This window comes from Triturus cristatus, chromosome 11 (genome assembly GCF_964204655.1).
Source record: "Triturus cristatus chromosome 11, aTriCri1.1, whole genome shotgun sequence".
NCBI lineage: Eukaryota > Metazoa > Chordata > Amphibia > Caudata > Salamandridae > Triturus > Triturus cristatus.
The window spans coordinates 386,529,988-386,545,219 of NC_140594.1; the positions used below are offsets into that span (position 1 = coordinate 386,529,988).

Sequence of the window (15,232 nt, forward strand, 5' to 3'; positions counted from 1 at the left end):
AGACCAACCGGAACACCCTGGGGGAGAGACACAGGGAGAGGGAAGAAGGAAACCTGCGACTCAAGGCGTCCGCCACCACATTGTCCACCCCCCGGATATGCTGAGCCGAGAGAGCCAGAAGATGACGCTCCGCCCAACCTGCAATCGCACAAGCCACCAAATTCAAGGAAGGGCTGCGAGTACTGCCCTGGTGGTTGATGTAAGCCACAGTCACGGTGTTGTCCGACCTCACCAGGACATTGCACCCCAGCAGACGGGAATGGAAGAAACGAAGAGCCCTGGCCACAGCAGACAGTTCCCTCCAATTGGACGAGCGACGGGACTCCATCCGGAGCCAGCGAGCCTGAACAGACCACTGTCCCAACGTGGCCCCCCAACCGGCCGCACTGGCATCCGTCGTCAACACCAAAGGGGGCGGCAGGTGAATCCACATCCCCTTCGAGAGATTCGCGGAATCCAGCCACCACTGGAGATCCGACACCACCCCCAAGGACACAGGCACAGACAGAGCATAGTCCCGAACTGGAAACGGCACCCAACGCTGAACATGCCACAGCAGAGGCCGCAGATGAACCCTGGCCCAGGGCACCGTGAAGACAGTAGCGGCCATATGACCCTGAACCTCGAGCCACTGAAGAAGGGGGGCCGCAGCCTGGGACAACAAGATCCGCAACAGGGACTGAAGACGTTGAATCCGAGAATCCGGCAGGAACACCTTGCCCAGGACGGAGTCGAAGATGGCCCCAATGAAAGTCCGTCGAGTGGCAGGAAGAAGCTGGCACTTTGGAAAGTTCACCAGAAAACCATGACTTTCTAGCGTAAGGATGGTCAATGAAAGGTGCTGAGACATGACCTCTGGGGAGGGAGCCTGGAGCAGCCAATCGTCCAGGTAGGGGAACACAGACACCCCCCGGCTGTGAAGAAGAGCCACCAAAGGAGCAACCACCTTGGTGAACACCCGGGGGGCGGACCGGAGACCAAACGGAAGGACACAGAACTGCCAATGATGACCCTCCAGGCAGAAACGCAGGAACATCTGATCCTCCCGGGCCACCGGCACATGAAGGTAGGCGTCCTGGAGATCCAGAGTAGTAAACACCCAACCGGCCTGAATCAGCGGGACCACTCGCTGCAAGGTCTCCATTTTGAACGGGATCTTCTTCACAAATAGGTTCAGACTCCGGAGATTGATGACAAGCCGGAACCCCCCCGTGACCTTCGGCACCAGGAAAACAATCGAATAGGTCCCCAGACCCCACTCCAACCTGGGAACGGGAATAATAGCGTTCTTGAAAAACAGGGCCCGAACACCGTCCCTCAAGGATTGGCGACGGGAGTGGCACAAGGGAGTCGGAGTCCGCACCACACCCGAGGGAGGCGGAGGGGACAGAAACTCGATCCGATACCCCCGGTCCAGGACATCCAGCACCCACTGATCCGAGGTCGACAGACGCCAGGCTGGAAGGAACAACCTCAATCTCCCACCAACCACGGGCGTCACTCCAGAGGGATCCACGAACGGAGGGGCATAGTCAGGAACGCTGCGGTCCAGGACCAGCATCTCGAGGAGGCTTCTTCTGGAACTTCCGAGGGAAACCACGACCGGCTCCACGAGAACCTTTAAAGGAGGATTGCTGAAACCGGGAAGGTTGACGAAAAGACTTGGCCTGCGAAGAGGAAAAATCTTTACGGGAAGGTTGCCTCCGGAAGGAAAAGGAATGTTTACGTTCTTTAAACACTTTATGCAGTTTGTCTTCCAAGGCATCCCCAAAGAGACGAGGGCCAGTAAAAGGTAAACGTAAGGCCATGGACCTCTGGGCGGCATCAGTATTCCAACCCTTCAACAGTAGATTCCTACGGGCAGCGATAGAGGAACCACAAGACAGAGCAGAAGCACGCACAGAATCAAAAGCAATATCCGAAAGGAATTCAGTCTGACGCTCCATAGATTCCAGCAAATCAGGACAGCAGCCACCCTCCTGCATAGTTGAAAACAAAGTCTTAAAGTCAGTCAGGAGTGACTGAGCCACATAAGCACCGTAGATACCGGAACGTATGGCAAGGTGAGAACCAGCATAGGATTTACGCAAAGCAGAGTCAATCTTCTTATCCACCCCATCGCGAAGAATGTTATCATCAGCCATGGAAGAACGGCCAACCAAACTAGCGACAATGGAGTCCACCTGCACAGACTCAGGAAAAGAATCCTCCATGCCCTGCAACGGGTAAAGCTTTGACATGAAGCGCGGCAACATAATATGATCAGGGTCCTTCCACTCATTCAAGAGCACATCCATCACAAACGGATGAATAGGAAGTGAAGTCGCAACAGGTTTCCGAAACTGCGGCAGAACAGCATCCGACGAAGTACTGGCCACAGCGTCCTCTGGAAACCCCATGTTCTCACGAACATGAGAAAGTAGGTCCGGCAACAACTCCCTGGAGACATACTTCCCCTTAAGATCCACCGCACTCAAAGAAGCATCATCAGAGGACCCAGAAGATGAAATGTCAGAATAAATGGCCACACCCCCACCAGAACGACCGGCAGCAGAGTGTTTGGAGGATTGGATGTCAGACAAAGTCTTCAGTATCAGAAGCTTCAACCGGTCCTCATCCAACCTGGGACGCTTCACCGCAGGCGCAGGATCCTCACTATCCGGAGGAGAAGAAGAAGAGGACATAGGAGACACATGCCTCCGCTTTCTATGATGTTTCCCCATTACAAACAGCAGTAAACCAGGAGCAGCAACCGAAGGTAAGACCAACACGCAGCATAGACAATGAGAAAGGACTCCTTTTTGAAGAATCCAAGACAAACCCCGCCCCCCCCCCAGCGGAACCGAAAGAGAGGTAAAAGGGGGCGTGGCTAGTACAGGAGAACAGAAAACAACGCCGAGTTCGGCCGCCGAAGGCAGAACAAGCCAGCAACTCAACCGGAGCCCACCCGTCGTCATCCAAGATACGGGAACTCGGACCCAGGAAAAGCGAGCGCCCGGACCCCAACCGGGGCGCTCCAAAGAAAAACAAGCCCGGAAGAGCACCGAGCGCCCGGACCCCATCCCGGGCGCTCAACACGAAAAGGCGGGCCCAGAAGGCACGAGCGTCCGGACCCCATCCCGGACGCTCGCAACAGAAGCAGGCGCAAGAATAAACGAGCGCCCGGACCCCATCCCGGGCGCTCGCATCCAAAAGCAGGCACAGGAAAACACGAGCGCCCGGAGCCAACCCGGGCGCCCAACAGAAGCCGGTCCTGGACATACACGAGCGCCCGGATCCCAACCCGGGCGCCCGAGACTGAAAGCGGCCAGAGAGACACGAGCGCCCGGACCCCAACCCGGGCGCTCAAAACAGAAGGCGGGCCCAAGGCAACAAAAGGACCCGCCCTGGACAACAAACCTGGAGGCAAATCCGGTGCAGCAGGAGCAGGAACCAAAGGAAGCCAACACAGCCCAGCAGGATCAGCAACCAGGAACCTGAAGAGTCCAGGAAGCCCAGCAGCCCGACTCAAGATGTCCCACGGAGGTCCAGCAGCGCCCCCAAAGCCCAGCAGAGGAGGAGACCACAGGACAACAGCAACTTGTAGCAGGTAAGTGCCCGGCACCTACCCCAGCGTCCCCGTCAGGTCCACTGACAGGAAACAAAACAGGATGTGCTTTTGGTTGGCTGGGTTCTTATAGCCCCTGACGGGAGGGTGGGTGGAGCCTACAAAAGCGTTTCCTGTTTTGTTTCCTGTCTTGTGGAATACCTCATTAGTGATGACTGGGTCGAGGACGAGGGACGTAGAGGTAATGATGGGATAAACGCTGCGCTGACTTGTGTAAACTGTGGCGTCAGCTGACAGATGCCTGTGTATCAGCAGCTGGGAGACATGAATGCCTCTTCCCCAACTCTCTTCTTTTGGAATAATTTGCAGCTTGTTTGTCTACACAGATGCACCCACACCGGCTGAAAAAGCAGAGGAACTCACACACTTTGGCGGTAATCCTTTAGCGCAAAGGTTACCATCTTCTGGGGGTGTGCCGGAGATATGTGCACCTATTTGTAAGCCAGGTACTGGCCTGCTTCTGCAGAACTGTGTGCCTGATCGATTGTGCTTCCAAAAAATAAAGGAACGTTACAGCATGGCGCTGAAAGAGCCTCACATGTTTGGTTTACTTCATGATTCTGTTAAAATGTGTGTTAAAAAAGTCTTATCACCTGGTTTCTTGCCAGTTTTGTAATAGAGACACAGACCTACTTTGTTTTTGGGAGCCGTGTTTGTCTACACTTTCAAATAATTACCGTCACGTTTTAATCCGAAGTTTTGATCTTTTTATAACTTTGTTTCTTCCCAGCCCTATGTCACGAGTGCAGATACAGTAAACAGAATCCAGGCCGTGTTAAAGGGGGAATTTGGCCCATAGCTGCTGTGCTGCTATTTTGCATCTTATTGTAAGAATCTGTCAGAGCAAGACTATTTCTAACAGGTAAAAGAAACAAGACACTGCATAATGATAATGTCGTCATAGTAGGCATTGTACCTGTGACTTAGCATCCAGACTTTTCTTTGGCACACAGTAGTTGCTTTTCAAAGGTAAAGAAACCCATGTGCAAACTGTGCTGTGTTCAAATGTTACAGACTTCTGTGACATTACCACGCTTCCGTGAACTTTCCCCCCCTCCCGTCCACCTTCCTGCAGCATTTGTGAGGCCACATTACCTTTCATTGTTTCCTGGTCGTTGAATCTCTTTTATTACCAGTCTCACTGGGACTTGAATCAGCCTAGAATGATTAAAGACTGTGTCGGCCCTGGCAGGATTCAAACTCTTATAAACATATCTTGGAACATGTACATTAACCTACTGAGGTATCTTCATCTTTTCTTTCTCTGCACTACCACTTCTTGTTTATTTTCATCTTCTCTGTATTCCTCTCCCTCACAATTCAAGTGCCTACGGTGACCTGGCCCCTTTCTTTTTGTAAACATTCTTTCTTTTGCTAAACTTTTGCTAGTTCTTCATCCTGTTCTGTCCCTTGTCCTCTTCCCATAACTACAGCTCTCTCGTCTTCTCTGTATTTTCACTCGCATGTCAATGTGCTATACTGGTTTGGTTTGTCCTCCGCCCTTTACCTAATCTCCCCGTGGCTGCATGCATTTCAAACGTGCTGGGCCACTGCATGTTTTTTTTCTTTGTCCTCCACCCTTTACCTACTCCCTGCGCATTATATGACCACCAGTTACTGAACAATACATTGGCTTTCTCGAAAAACAAGTCATAACACTTTTATGGAGTTTCAGCAACTTATATTGCAAAACTGCTCACCAAGCTAAAAATTACAACAACAAATACATTATTATTAATCACATAGGCTAAACCTATTGCATTCACCAATGCTTGTTTGAATATGGTTGGAGCTGCCCATTGACAGCTGACTTTCAGCATAAGGTTACTCAAAACCTAGAGCACACAATACGGCACACACATATTGGGAAACTTCAAATGTGTATGCTGGGCCTGGGTCGCAGGTCATCAGCCAAAAAGGTTGACTGTCGATTTCTAGACTCTCGTCTCATTATTGCCAAGAGGGCTATTGCGGTGCATTGAAAATCGCCAGATGGACCTCCCCATAATAGATGGAAGACAGAATTAATAAAGCGGGCAACAGCTAAAGAATTTGCGCTACGACTTGAGAAGCAAAGGGGGCTCCGCGACATCCAACGGCAGATGACCATGCTCTGTTTTTAGGTACTGCCAAAGGCAAGGTGGATGAGACTGACAGACCCATATCCCAATGGTAACTAACACTCCTAGGGGAGCCTGGCGACTGGTGGAGAGCAATGAGGAAAACTGCAGACAATCAGTCTCAAATTGAAGGATGAGAGGGAGATGTGACTGATAACACAGGCACTAGAAAACAGCTGAATACGACTATTTGAGATGAAGGTTTATTTGGTACTGTTAACCAAACTTCCGGACACCATTAAAGGCTAATGTAATAGACCATGTATTCAATGAAGGATTTAATAATATACACTGAAGGTTTCGAGTCTACAACCGATAATTTAAAGGAATATAACACCAGATTACATGACTGTTGTAATATTCATAATAAAATGCAATGTAACATGATGTATAACCAGAAATGTTAACATTTAATAAAAATATTTAAAAAATAGACTAACACACTGTGCAAACTACAGGGATACAACAAGGCACAAGAGGCCTTTACCTGGAAGCACAATGCTGACCAGGGGCAACTAGTCCTGGACTGGACACTGCTGTTGTCCTCCCGTGAGATCCTGAGGGTTTTAGAAGTGTACTTCTGTGGTGCAGTGGAATTTAAAGGACTAAGGGTCTCATATACGAAGAATAAATGAGGTAATAGGGGTCACAATTTGAGCGCCGGTTTTTACTAAGTGCATTCACATTTTGCGAACCGACATATGTATTAATAGGTACACAAAATACAGAATTGTAGCGGCTTGTAAATCACCCTATCGCATAAATATTAATGAGGTAGGTTGAAAATAGCGACGCACTAAGATGGTTAAAATCACAGGCATGGTGGCCTGCTGAAGTCAGCAGACCACCATGTCTGAGATTGCTTTTATGTAAAGCAATCTTTGCTTTTTTAAATGCAGCTCTGTTTCCTAACAAGAAAATGGGATGTGTTTTAAAAAACATAAAATAGAAATGTTTACAAACTTTTTTTAAGATTACGCAGTGGTCCGTGGGACCAAATATCTGCAGCATGGCCTCCTTGAAGTCTTCAATCTGCTGTGGTATAACTGATGGGTCGGAAAATTTGGGGCACACCTGGATCAGTTTGGAAATGAGCTCAGTGACTGGAAACCTTAGACCAACTCACATCATGACACCCTTGTGCCGTCTCTGTGGATACAGAATCACAGGATGTGGTTGAGTCTTGCTTTGTTTTTTGTCTTTACGTTTCGACTTCACTTCAGGCTTACTGGATTACTTTGCCGCAAAGTTGACCTCTCATGGGAGCAGTCTCAGGAGAGCGATTGAGTTTGCTCCTGCAACTTGGAATGAAACTTACATGAGGACTGTGAATTCTTCTTATGAGCTGCGATATACAGATTTGCTCCTTGCTTCCAGATTGCCTTCAGGTGCATGAAGGCACATTTATTGCATGTCTTTGAGTCTTTTTCTGAGCCCAGACACCAGAGACACACCTTGTGCGGGTCTGTGGCTGACGTATGCTTTTTACAGTAACAGAATGGTGTTGTTTTAGAGGGAACTTCATACCTTAGAGCACTCAATTTTGTTTGTTAGTCTTCTAAAGACCAATGAAATTGGGATTAGAGCTCTGAGTCTCTGTCTGAAGGTGTGGAAAGAGAGAAACTGACGTCAACGCACACGGGTGGCACTTATATATGGATCCGATCCGTCACTTCTAGGTTGTTAGAGAACCATGGTGGATCTGCACGGCTCCACCTGGCAGTGCATGGAGGCATTGCTGAAAAATATTTTCTTATCTGGAGAGTATTCTAAGCTGAGGAATTTCAGCAAGAAGTATCCAGTAGAACGGACTGTTGTTGCTGTGGTGTTTGCTCCTAGAGTTAGCGCTACCAGAATGGTATGTGAGCATGTTGTTTGTCCTTCCGAAACCCTTTGAACTGGACCTGGGAAACACTTTTCCTTTTTTCCAGACACACTGACTTCAATGCCTCTGCCTTTGTTTCCAGCTTTTATATTTCCTCGTCAGCCTATGGTCCAAACAGAGAAAATCCATTAAAAGATAGTTACAATATTTTTCTAGCATATGTGCTGTCAAAGAAGTGAGCCCGAACAAAGAAGGACACCTCGTGGAGACATCATGTCAGATGCCTCCATGTGGCTAACTTAGTCGAATCCTATGCAACTCCAATCAGACTTCCTAACGTGACCATACCTTCTTTAACAATCTCTAGGAAATCTACTCTCTTCTCCCTTGGGAGAAACTCCAGAAACTGATTGATGGCATCCCAAAGGTACCTGTTGGAGCAGCATTAAAGGGCAGAGTAACTGACCTCCCTCACAGTGCCAACCAATGTCTAATAAATGTTTGTCCCAAAAGAGATCCGTGACTTCAAATGGAAAAGGCTCCAAAGACTAAATTTCCATCTCAACCACCAAATCAGCACAAACCACCTTGATAAGGAATTTCGGATCAGAATCTGCAGGTAGGATTTCTTTCTCCAGCTGCCTTCTCAAAGGAGGAATAGAGAAAGGGGTTGCAATCATGACTGATTTTAAAAAACAAAACAGCACCAAGAAAACCACTGGATGTGCCTGAGGTTTCCTCTGTATAATATTGAAAATGACAGACTTGCTGACCTCCAGTGTTACTCTCTGAATGCTAAACTTTCTTGCAACTCAGTTAGACAACTCATGAGAAGTCGTGATTGTATGGATTGTGGTGATGATGGAGAAAATGTGTGACAAGTCATATTCGAGATGGAATCTGCGTCCAAAGGTTGAGGAGGAAAGCTACACTTCATAGGACAGCGAGATTCAGAACTCACATACCTTCCTCAAGGAGACCCTCTATCGAATTCTGACTCCCTAGCTCTCTTCTGAGAATTACCCAGAGAGAGGCGTGGGGTGCAGCCAGGCAAGGAAATAACGTTGTACACATGTCCTCCTTTGTCAGCCACAACTTCTTTCAGATGAGAAGGAACAGAGGTGATCTCTAAGTTCCACATGTTTCCTGAAGGCTCAGCCTTCACCCTGAGCTTACTTAAATCCACAAGAGGGACTAGTTGGAAGTATCCTCTGATGATGCCATAGCATCTGCAGGTGTTGGAGGCATTGGCTTCGGCTGTCTAACCCTCTTTCAAGAGAGACTTTGCTGGAGGCCAAACTCTATTCAAAGGTAGAGGCACTCAAGAAGACAGGGAGTCATCAAACATCAAATTGTCTATCCTGCAATCCTGTAATCAAGCAATTGAGCTTTACACTGCACACAGTAATGTCGTCAAACAACGCCAAGAGGACCGGAAGGATCAGTGATCATATCCGGCCCGGATCACGCCCAGGTTTAATAGTGCTGGTTGCATCCCTCAGTAAGTTCAAAACCCTGAACGTAGATCTTTTTGGCAGCGTGTTACTCTGTAGATGTAATGAAAGTCTTGTTGTCACCAAAGATTTCAACGCCTTTGAGACGCATAGAAGGTTGGAGATGAAGCAGTACTTGAAGAGTGCCCCTAAATGAGAGTGTCATTTTTTCAGGAATGCCATAATTATTGCATGCTTGAGTTTTTGAGGGACATCACCCTTGCACAGGAAATAATTAATGAGAGTAGTGATAATATGGACAACAGGGAGGTTTAGGTTGATGAATCACACCTTGCAGAATTCAGTGAGACAGTTTATGAACGGGCCTGGTAAGGAGACACATGAGATGAGAAAAGTACACACCCAGCCTAAATACTGGGTAGTAACTACAAATTTCACAGATGATTCAGGATATATTTTAGGGCTGGAGAGGGTATGATTTTTTTTGCAGACAGAAAGAAAGGGAGAAGGAGAACAGATAGGCTCTACAGACAAGCAGAAGCTAAACAGAGAAGACGAGATTTATTTATTGATAATATTAGCCTGGGGTTTAAGGGATACTAGGAACCGCTAATGAGCTATCATTAACCTCATCCATAGAATTACACTTCAGATAGTGAATGCTGAGGACCAGTGGAGTTTGTGTGCAAGTAGTTCTGTGCTATATTTGATCCCTGAACTGCGGCAAAGTATATTACAGGTTACAGGGTGTTACAGGTGGAGATTTTTTGAAGAATGAGTGAATCTTCTTGACATCTGATTACTGAGCTAGAGTGCATCGCCCAGTCTCGAGGGGGGGGGGCGTTGGGGAGAGACAGCACAATGTTCTGTCTGTGGACGATAATTTTGTCGATGAGAAGGAAATCAGGTTACAGCATAAGTCTAGTGGGGAGTGCTTGGCAGAGATCACACATTTTGAAAAAAACTTAGTTCATTGTGGATTCCTAAAACCTCTTTGTTTGATGAATTTGTAGCATCTGTGGTGCAGGCTTGGTTCCTTTAGCCATGTACAAACAACCAAAGCGCCTCTGCAGTGCACCCGCTATATAGTGTGGCCCACTGGTAATTGTGATTTGATTCACTGTATTTTGAGTGTCCTACCCTGCCCATACATGTGTAGATCATTGGTGTACCAGTATTTTTCTTTCCTAATATCAGGGATAGTCCTTTGAAATGTGAGGGAAGTCTACAGTCTGAGAACTCGAATAGCTTTATACTCCAGGTGGTCTAATGATTCAGAGAGATGTCAAATGTGGGGACATGATGGATTTTCAGGCTTTTGCAAGTGGTTTGGGATGGTGCTTTTCAAATATCTGTATGAAAAAGTAGGAATCCTGGATCGCATTGGGTTAGGCTTATGCAGTGCTCGTTTTGGAAGCACCCAGGCTCCCCTGACCAATCACATCGCTACAATGCAGTGTTTATTGGTTTTGAGCGCCCTGGTTCAACGCTCAACCAGGGAATAGGGGCCTGGGCATGTTCTCCATGTAATGCAGCCTCCATGGAGAACAGGGAAAGTGTGCATGACGGTTTTGTGTGGCCCGAGAGGGCCGGACAAACAGTCATGTACACTTTGGAGTGGGTAAAGCACTCCTCCCCTGCCCTGCTCCGACAGCAGAGCAGCCCCGCCCTCCCACTCGCCCGCAAAGCCGCACGAAGCATAAAATAATAAAAACTCAAAGTTATTATCATCTTATGTTTCTACTTTGCACTAGTTAAAAGCAGTAGGGCGACGCTTCTCCATGGTGGAGGAGCCGCCACAGAGTGTCTATCTTTGATCCCTGAATGTGATGGCCTCTGCTTTTAAGATACCTACGGACACAACTGCCTGCCCTCTTTGGCATGCACACGGTAGCCCTTCTGTTGCATAAGGCCATCTGATCCGCCTCCACAACCTTAGACACTTTCATGACAATACGAATCTCTAACAGAAGCTATAAACTTCTAGAAGTTGCTTTCTTGTCCATTCACACACCAAAGAGACTTTATTTTCTGTTGCCAAGGATATAGCTGGAGAGTGTACTCATTGATAACAGCCGCTTTCGGATAAGGAGTGTGCGAGGCAGAGGAAGCTGTTCCTACTAGTTTTGAAGTTGAGATGGAAACATGAGAGACGGAGTGATGATGTCTAGTGGGATAGTAGCCATATTTGAGTGTCATGTTCTGGGTTTGCAGTAATAACACCCTCTGATGGCGCCAGTAGGTTTGGGGTGGGGTGGGGTGGAGTTTGAATTAGAAAGCTTCTGCCTCCGAGGCAATCATAGGAACGAAATGTTGAGATTCTACTGGCCCTGTGAAAAGAGGACACGATAAAGAGGTGGTGGTTGTGGGGGGGTGCTCAGATTATCCCTCAATACGTGTGACACGCCTCTCAATTTGTTCATGTCCAGGACTGAGCGCCTCTTTCAGTCCAGGTTTATTCCTTGCATCCTGGGAACGTAGCCTGCTTTTATAATAGGCTCGACAGGACCACACATCTCAAAATGCGAAGAAAAAACCTGGCCTGTAGCTCCTCATTCGTGGCAACCGGAACTTGAGAGCACTGGTGTCAGGGCTTTTCACTGAGACCAAGCAGAAGCTACCAAATTTCAAAATGGCGACCTGCTCCATGTGTGTCCTTTCTGACTGGCTTCTAGCCGAGTGAGAGCAGCTGTCTAGGGCTTGTGTGTCGGATGCTCATGTCAGGGCCGGATATGACTAGCCTGGTGATCTGTGAATAATCGGAGCGATGGACTTGCAACAATGCAGCCACCCTGTGCCATTGTTGGAGGAGGGGGCATGGTGGCTCTGTCCTCCCGGGAGCTCCCAGGTTCTGAGTCACATCCTTCTCACATTACCTCATCTGATGCTGAGGCCTGCTTTATCTGGACCGAAGGCCGGGGTTTCCTTTCATGTGGTCCTGCCGAGCCCTCTTCTTTCACAAACGTGGCCTTGTAAAAAACTGTGCGCTGCGTGGCTCTGAAAAGAAAGACGTTTGTATTTTTCTGCCAGGGCTCAGCACCCGAGGACAGGTTCTTTGAACTTTGAAAACCGACACTGCGCGCAGGGCATGGGATTATTTTTAGCGCATCTTAATTTTCTTCTCTTTTGATTATGGAGCTTGCTGAAAAGAATTGTGTGCGGTTTCTTTAGTGAACGACGCACTCTGAGTCGTTCTGGCATTCTTCGCTTTTCTCATTTCCAGAGGCTTGGTCTGATGCCAAAGGTAAATCTGCCTCCCTCTAGTGGGCATCTCTTGACAGCTTCGATATGGATGTGAAGGGATTAAAATGTGGTCTCAATTCTTTAGCAGGCAGCCCTCGGGGAATCGCTTATTCTCAGAATCTACACGGCTCATAGTCTGAAGCTGAAGCACGAGTTACTTACCTTCGGTTAACTCTTTCTAAACTCTTTCCAACTTGATTCCTCACCTTTAAAATTTTCCCCAGACGCATGGGCGTCCGCAGAAATTTTTCCAGGGGGGGGGGGCGAACCTGGCAAATGAAAGGGCGTGGCTAATGTTAATCAATAGGGGCGGGGCTAAAATGGCAGACAATCAGGATCGGGTAATGTTCGGGCCAACCTGAGAAAAACAAGCACTGGCATAGCCAATAGGTCTCGCCTTTGGGACCTTATGACTGACTCACTGACTGAAGAACTTATATAGCGCACTTTTGCCGAGGCGTCTTGGCGCTGGGTAAGTATGATGCCGGCAGTATAAGTATTTAGTTCTGCAGCAGGTCCCAAAGGCGAGACCAATTGGCTATGCCAATGCTTGTTGTTATATCTGGGCATGTTGAGAGGCTAGGGGACTGGGTCTTGATGTCGGGTAGGGAGCACAGCAATGACCTACTCAATTTGAATGCGTAGGTAATACAACCGAAGGGTTAAATGAAAGGTTCACTACCAGGAATAACAGGAAGGTAGAAAGTTAGGCTGGTTAGAAAGGTAAGGAGGGGTAGAGGCAGGCATGGTGGTGAGGGGAGAAACTGATGCATGCTAGGAGAGCGCTGTGAGGGAGTGTGGCGAAATGGGAAGAGGCACTGAAGGTGGGTCGGGTAAAGACCGTAGTGAGGCAAACAGAAGGGTAGCGAGGGGTGAAGGGTAGACAAAGAAGTGAGGTGTAGAAGAAAAAGATTCAGGAGCAGAGACAGGTAAATCAAAGCTGGAGAGGGGAGAATAACGCAGTCGTAGAACGTGAGGGGGCCAGGTAGAGAGAGGGAGAGGTGTGTCATAGACAGGTAGAGACAGCTGAGGAAGAGGGAATAATAAAGACTGAGGTAGACAGGTGAGGTAGAGGGGTGCGTTGATATAAAGGAAGTGCAGAGATGTGTCACAGATGTTACTGAAGAGGAAAAGAAGTAGAGATATTGAGAAAGAAGTAAGGCACTAAAAGAAGTAAGGGGGTGAACAGAGGTAGAACGAGTGGAAGGGGAGAGAACACGTAGAAGATGAATGGCAGGGTAAAATGAGCGATCAGGCAGTGAGTGTGAGGAGTGGGATACAGAGGGATATGTGGCAGTGAGCGCGAAGTGTGGGGTACAGAGGGATATGTTGTGGCAGTGCGCACAAGGTGCGGGGTACAGAGGGATATGTTGTGGCAATTAGCGCAAGGTGTGGGGTACAGAGGGATATAAGGCAGTGAGCGCGGGCAGGGCCGGCTTTAGCGCTCGTGGCGCCCAGTGCGACAATGCTTTTTGGCACCCCCAATGACCACCTCCACTACAGGTTCTTCATAACCATCCTTTCACAGCGCCCCTCAAGCCTCCGTAACCATTCAGTCTCAGGTGCATTTAATTCATTTTATAGCGCCGCTCCTATCAGTGTAAGGTGTCAGAACACTTTACATCACACAGATTACATAGAGACAATCAATCATAAGTGTGTAAATCAGTGCATAGGAAATGTTACATAAGAGGACAAGAAGGTGTAGGAGTCACAGGTCATCCGTACAGGTAGGCAGGATAGTGTAAGAGGGCTTGGTCAGAAGAATCAGAAACCTAGAATTTAAAACCTAGCACCATGGATGGGGGGTTCTCTTTATTAATAAGAATTGATTTCTACCCAAATTAACCCATTCTGCCACATTAGGATAATGAAAAACTGGGGGGAAATCATAACGCCCTAGCCCAGTTTGCATGCATCTTTGATAAGTTACTTGCTCACTGTTCCACATTAGGATTTTAACTCATAAAGAGGTATCAACAATATGGTCTCTCTGACAAGTGTGACCCACTGACCTATTTACATTACATTATACGCACTTTGTGAGCTGCACGTTCTTTGCAGCAAGCATAGTAACCCTCTGCGCTACCTTAGGATGAGTAGAAACTTCCATTCCACAAAACTTTGATCTCTCCCTCTCTCTCTCTCTAAGGAAGTGCATTAATCACTGCAGTCTAAATTTTTATTGGTGGCTGAAAATTTCTAGGATTCCAGAAAAGAAGCAGGTGCTTTTAAAATAATCATATTAGGGCCCCCTACACGAAGTCAGCACCCGGTGCAGTGGCACCGGTCGCACCGCCCTAGAGCCGGCCCTGAGCACGGGGAGTGGGGTACAGGGGGATATGAGGCAGTGAGCATGGGGAGTGGGGTGCAGGGGGATATGAGGTAGTGAAACACAGGGTCGGGACGTCATGCCAGACATGATAGGGTGCATACTGGCAGATAGATATGTTATTGACACGAGTCTGTGTACGTTTTAGTGGGATCTGAAATCCGGGCTATGCTGTAACCCCAATTTTTGACTTGGGAGAATAATGCATCGACTCCCCCCAGAACTTCATTCAGAAGACCCCTTGCTCTCAAGCTACAGAGTGTTAAAAGGAGGTCTTTGTGTCCAGACCTAACCACTCGTGCTTGTGGTGCGCAGCTCAAACTGGCCATTGTCATTCTGTTTGTGATAATCAGCCACAGACAGAATGACAATGGGCGGGAGGGGCTGCGAGGAGGAGTGCGAGGCGCCCCATCAGGGAGTTGAGGCCTCTGACAGGGAACACCTCTGCTCCCTGCAGGGCCCGTAATTACAGACAAAAGGCGTCTGTAAAAGCATGGGTGGCTGCAGGGGGGGCAAGGAGGAGCACTCCAGGGGGGGCAAGCGCCCCTCCTTGCCCCCCCCCCCCCCCCTGCGGATGCCCATGCCCAGACGTCAGCCTCCATCCGCAAACTTTTCATAGCAGCGCAGCTAGCTGGCACAGTGTGGCTCCGT

The 15,232-nt window shown here is 48.3% G+C and overlaps 1 long non-coding RNA gene across 2 annotated transcripts in view; it reads left to right on the plus strand.

The window, feature by feature from the left end:
- The first annotated feature begins 2,870 nt into the window (after nucleotides 1–2,870).
- Nucleotides 2,871–15,232, plus strand: part of LOC146784239 (uncharacterized) — a 297,298-nt gene continuing 284,936 nt past the window's right edge. The window contains exons 1-2 of one of the 2 annotated variants that reach the window (XR_014970437.1): nucleotides 2,871–3,589; nucleotides 4,338–4,469. This is a non-coding gene — a long non-coding RNA (uncharacterized LOC146784239). The remainder of the gene's footprint in view (nucleotides 3,590–4,337; nucleotides 4,470–15,232) is intronic. The other variant, XR_014970438.1, reaches the window with a different exon arrangement.